Raw genomic sequence first — 6,449 nt, forward strand, 5'->3', positions numbered from 1 at the left:
ACATTTTATCTCTGAAGCAGATGACTTCTCAAAAATTGTAGACCAGTGTAATTAACAGAAACATATTTTTTATTAACAACTACACAGTTACGGGAATGAAACTGGGACAGGGGCTTGGGTGAGGTGCTTTTGGAGTGAAGGAAAGGACTTATCAAATCTTTGGGAATGAGAGCCTTCTGTTACTTGAGCAGTCTGCAGGGGTGGAGTGACTTTTCACGGCCATCCTTTTCATGGCTCCTGCCGCCCCTCCTTCTTGGGACTTTGGGTGAGGGGGGGATGGGACTTTGTGGCGGGGGAGGGCAGTTAGAGATAGAATGCAGCGGGGCTCTGTCCTCCTGCCTCCGGTCCTGCAGAACATCTACAAGGCGCCGGAGCGTGTCCGTTTGCTCCTTCATTAGTCCAAGCAGCGTTTGAGTCGCCTGCTGGTCTTCCTGCTGCCACCTGTCCTCCCGTTCACTGTGTGATCACTGGTATTGCGACATGTTCTCCCTCCACTGGGTCTGCTGGGCTGCCTCGGCTTGGGAGCAGCCCATATGTTCTGAGAACATCTCGTCCCGTGTCCTTCTCTTTCGTCGCCTGATCTGCGCCAGCCTCTGGGAGGGGGATGCCGGGGTAGCTCGGGAGACACTCGTAGCTGTGGGATGGGAAAAAGGGAGTGAATTCCTCAGAAAGATACAGTTTTGCGAACAATGAATATAGTCTTTCTCTGTGAACAAGACCATGCACTATCACATGCGCACTCAGTACAAGGTCGAATTTTCGGCCTTCCCATTGAGTAGCCTGGGGTCTTGCAGTACAGATCACACAAGCGGGGCCAGACAATGGAATTCAGCTAGCAGACAGACATGGTAAGCCGTAGACTTTTGGCTGCTTAAAGCTTAATTTATAGCAGTGCCCTCCTTTCACGTTCCAAGCAATGCTCCTAGCGTTGGCCAGTTCCTGCTGCCGGCAATCCGGCCAGCATGAACTCTGCCCCTGTCCTACCCCCCTCGTGGCTGTCCCCGGGAAAGATCACTGAATGCTGCCCCTGTCACGGCTCCACCGCGTGGCTGTAAACATCCGGTTACAGTTATGTAAAGGAACAGGCAATCAGTCCCAATACTAACTTCCCCTAATTCAAAGCAGGTCACCATGAGTGATATCACTCTGATGAGGATTTCGGAGACAGAGAAAGACCGCATGCTGCGTGAATGCCAGCAAGCACCAGGGCTGTATGCCGCCATGCTTTGCGAGGCAATGATCCCGGAGTACTTGCTGCTAGCCTGGCGCGGAAAAGTTTCCTACCATGGAGGACGCAATAAGGCCGCTCTCCTCAGGAACCTGATGCAAAGGCTTTCACAATACCTCCAGGAGACTTTGTGGAGATGTCCCAGGAGGATTTCTGCTCTATCCCTGGACATATTGAAAGAATTTTCCAGTAGCTGCACTGGCAAGGACTAAAAACTAAAGCGCCTAGAGCAAACTAATCATGAAAAACCGGACATGTTGACAAACTTTTCCAGTAGCTGCACTGGTAAGGACTAGAAAATAAAGCGCCTAGGGCAAACTAATCATGAAAAACCCATTGTTAAGATACCGTTACTATTCTGTTCAAAATAAATGTTTAAAACTCTTACCTACTGATGTTTCCCCTGATTCACGGTCTGGAAGGGATCTCTGTGAGGGTGATGAAGAGATCCTGGCTGTCGGGGAAATCAGCGTTGAAAGCGCTGTCGACTGCCTCGTCCTCCTCATCTCCTTCCTCATCTTCCCCGTCCGCGAACATCTCCGAGGAAGTGGCTGTCGACAATACCCCATCGTCAGAGTCCACGGGCAGTGGTGGGGTAGTGGTGGCGGCCGCACCTAGAATGGAATGCAGTGCCTCGTAGAAACGGCATGTCTGGGGCTGGGATCCGGAGAGTCCATTTGACTCTCTGGTCTTCTGGTACCCTTGTCTCAGCTCCTTGATTTTCACGCGGCACTGCATTGCATCCCGGCTGTATCCTCTCTCCGTCATGGCTTTGGAGATCTTCTCGTAGATCTTTGCATTCCGTTTTTTCGATCGCAGCTCCGAAAGCACTGACTCATCGCCCCACACAGCGATCAGATTCAAGACTTCCCGATCTGTCCATGCTGGGGCCCTCTTTCTATTCTGTGATTGCATGGTCACCTCTGTTGGAGAGCTCTGCATCGTTGCCAGTGCTGCTGAGCTCGTCACGATGTCCAAACAGGAAATGAGATTCAAACTGGCCAGACAGGAAAAGGAATTCAAATTTTCCCGGGGCTTTTCCTGTGTGGCTGGTCAGAGCATCCGAGCTCGGACTGCTGTCCAGAGCGTCAACAGAGTGGTGCACTGTGGGATAGCTCCCGGAGCTATTAGCGTCGAATTACATCCACACTAACCTTAATTTGACATGGCCATGTCGAATTTAGCGCTACTCCCCTCGTCGGGGAGGAGTACAGAAATCGATTTAAAGAGACCTCTATGTCGAAATAAATAGCTTCGTTGTGTGGACGGGTGCAGGGTTAATTCGAGTTAACGCTGCTAAATTCGACATAACCTCCTAGTGTAGAACAGGCCTAAGGATAGTTAAGTACCTTTCATACTCTATTAGTATGACAAGCACAGACATTCACATTCAAGAAAAAGTTCTCAGAGCAGGAAATATTAACAACTGGGAACATCCCCTAGTTGCAGGTGGGAAAGGGGGTTGTGCAGATGGGAATGAAGAGACACTCAACTTCCCCATTCAGGAGCTCAACTGAGCAATTAAAAATAGATCCTGGTGATGGAAACAAACAAGAAAGGGGAAAAAAATCTCTGTTTTTAAAAAATCAGAGAAAAATCTATTAATTGGACAATATTCTCGCAAAATCACATTCTTTGAGTTACTGGGCTTGTTCATATAAACTTGTGTTTGGTAAAGGAACTAAGGCCAACATTTTCAAATGGAAGCACCTTAAATTATGCCTCCAAATCCATATTTAGGCACCTGAATAAGTGGGCTCATTTACAGTGGTTCTGAGCATGATTTTTTAAATTTTTTTATTAGGCAAAATTTTGGGGGGCCTGACTCATAATTTTTAATGTTTGTGGTTGGCAATGCTGCTGCTTTGAATGAACACTTTCTATAGTTAATTCCATATACTTTGTGGGGTTTCTTTTTAAACAAAACAAAACAGTCAAGAGCTTTATATAATCACTAGCAACTCCCCATTCTGGGTATGATAAAATATGTACAAGACTCAACTTGCCAAAAATCATTTTCAGGACCATGCCCCAAGGAAAAATCTGCATATGCTTGAATGGACCATCCTTAAATGGGTCTGCATCATCCCTATGATAATATTTTTCCAGTTTCTTTACTATAACCATATGACAGCAGATTTCAAGTTTATACTTAGGTTAAATGGGATAAATTAGAGATTTCCTGAGCAAGGACTTCACAATTTAGCCTTTTTTTAAAGGACCCATGCACAGTATAGTAAAGCTCTAAACAAACCCTTTATGAAACAAATTGCTTTGATTTAATTCAGTGCCACTTACTGCAAATATGAAGTACTAGAAATCTCATGGGTAAACTTCTTCTCAAGTTTGTGGGATTCATAATGAGCCAGAAGGAATCATTAGGATCTCATAGTCTGACCACTTGCTTAATACAGGCTATAGAATTTCAAGTGATTCCTGCATCAAGCCCATGCCTGCTGATTGAGCTAGCGCATGTGTTTTACAAAGCTCTGCAATATGGATTTAAAGTACTGGTGATGGAGAATCCACATCTCTAGGCAAGCTGTTCCAAGGGTTAATTAGTGATGGGGTAAAGCACACTCTGTCAAATCTTCTCCTCATGTAGATCCTTATAGACTGTGACCAATGACATCAAACTTGTCTTTGGTAAGCTAATAGATTGAGCTGCTTTGGCATCTCTCTATAAGATAGGAATTTCTAACTCCAAATCATCCTTTGAGCTCTTCTCTGAACCCTTTCCAGTTTGTCAGCATCCTTCTTATTCTATTCTGAGCTTAGGAGTATGATTCCCCTGTTCATGTATGCATACCCAGAACTTTCATTGAGATACGAGTATAAATAGCAGTGTAGCCGCAGTAGCACAGACAGCATTAGCAGAGGCATGGTGAGCTGTGCCAAGTACCTACCCACTGACCTGAGGCAAGTTTGTACTCGGCATAGGATAGCCATATCTCTGCTACCACTATCTGTGCTACCTGGCAACATTGCTATTTATATTCACTCATGCTAGCTCTCACTAAGGTAGCATCTGTGTACATGAGCAGAGGAATAGCACCCCTACCTCATTGTGTAGACATAGACTTAGAGTACAGACACCAGAAGTGAACACAGTATTCCAGGAAGGGTCTCACTAATGCTCTACCCAGAAGTAATACCACCTCCCTACTTTTAATCAATATTCTCCTTATACAGTCAAGGGCTGCATTTGCTCTTAGCACTGCTTCACCTTGGGAGCTCATGTTCAGTAGGTTATACACCATGACCCCTAATTCATTTTGAGTCACTGCTTTTCAAAATACAGGCCCTTCCAAGACCCTATGTAGGCCCTACATTTTAATTCCAAGATCTGCTTGCATTTAGTTGTATGAAAATGCATGTTCAACTAAACCCAATTTACTACTCATTACAGATCACTCTGTTCCTGACCAACAATTATTAATTACCACTCCATAAGTTTGTGTCATCTGCAAATTTTATAAGCAATAATTTCATATCTTCTTCCAAACTATTGATAAAGATATTAAATGGCATTGGGCCCAGAACTGATCCCTGTGAGACCCTTGTAGAAACAAATCCATTTGTTGAGGATTTCCTATTAACAGCTATATTTCAAAATCTGTTGTTTAGTCAGGTTTTACGTCATACATGCCATATTTATTTTGTGTAGTACTGGTTTTTAGTCAAGATTTAAAAAAAAAATTGTATCAGGAGTTTGGATAGGAGTTAACGTGTATCAGAGCAAAGATTTGTACTTGAGTTTTAAATGGTGCTACATCTGCGAAAACTGCTATGCCTTTCAAAAAACAAACAAATCCCAATTCTGCTTGAAGCAATACAAGGAAGCAGCTGTATATTGACCTAATCTGTTTTTGCTAAAAACTGTTGTTGTTTTTTTTTAAAATAGAGTTGGTAGAAACATTTTTGATAGAAAAAAAATCTGTTAAAAATGCAGTTTTTTCAAGATGTTTTACAGGAATATGTTGATTTCAAAGAGAAAGTAGAAAAGTTTTGTTTTGACTTATTTTAATTAATTTATTGTTGAATTGTATTATATTAAATATTCTCTATAATTAAAATACTTTATTCTATTATATTCATGATCAATATTCCATACACAAATTGGAATGAAATGAATCAAAATGAGAAAGTCCACCCAAAACATCCTTGAATTATTGAAATGAAACAATTTGATGGCCTCTATTTGTAGTGGGTTTTTTTGTTCTTTTCTTTTCTTTTCTTTTCTTTTCTTTTCTTTTCTTTTCTTTATAATGTTAGTTTCATGAGAAAGTTCAAAACTCTGGTGTTTTGTTCCAATTCAGAAAGGTGAGAGGATTCAAACTCTTGGTATTTCCCACAGAATGGACATCCTGTTTTCTAACCAGCTCTATTTTTAATCATAGGGAATTCCATTTCAAACTAGTGGGAAGGAAATGGACAGGGACAGGGACAATGTATGTCCCGAACATCATGAGGGAATGGTGCCACAGAGGCTGCTGCCACCCCTTACAAGCAAGATGGGGGAGATTCTCACACAGATCATCCAGCCCAATGGTTTTACTTTCACTTCTTTAAAGTGAATTTAATGAATTTCAATTTTAATGAAAGATATTAGTCTGGGAAAATGAAATCCAAATATGTGCAAAACACATGGAGGCCTACAAATGCACTCACTGCCCTGCCAATGCATTACCACCTTGAAATGAACAGTCCACCTCTAAGTATAAAAGGATAGTTCCTTGCTCCATGTTCCATTCATTCATTGATGCATCCTACAGGGCCAACAAAGATGCCAGTTGTGTGGCAGCTTCAGTGCTGTGTAAAGCTCTTAAATAGCAAGTGAACTGAGAGTGCCAACCAGCCACCAGGTCATAGTGACTTCTGAGAACTTCCAATGTGTACTAAGTTGGAACTGGGAAACCAGTCCCCTGAGCCATCCAGCCCTCCTGTTTCTATATTTTAAAATCTAGGCAATTTGAAGGACTACAATTCAATCTGAAATTTCTGACAATAGCATCACCTAGAGGTTAATAAACACATAACATGTTCAACTTTGAAACAAAGTGTTGGGTTTCCTACTGAAATGGAGGATATTTACAAATGTAATTCCCTGTTCGCTGAGATCATAGTAATTGATTTAGAAAAAAAAAGGGGGAGGGGGGAGAGGAGGCAAAACCAGATGTTCCTCTCATCAAAAATCTTTGATTAGTAAAATGCAGCTCTA

Source organism: Terrapene carolina, unplaced genomic scaffold (genome assembly GCF_002925995.2).
Source record: "Terrapene carolina triunguis isolate 2854851 unplaced genomic scaffold, T_m_triunguis-2.0 Scaffold48, whole genome shotgun sequence".
Taxonomy (NCBI): domain Eukaryota; kingdom Metazoa; phylum Chordata; order Testudines; family Emydidae; genus Terrapene; species Terrapene triunguis.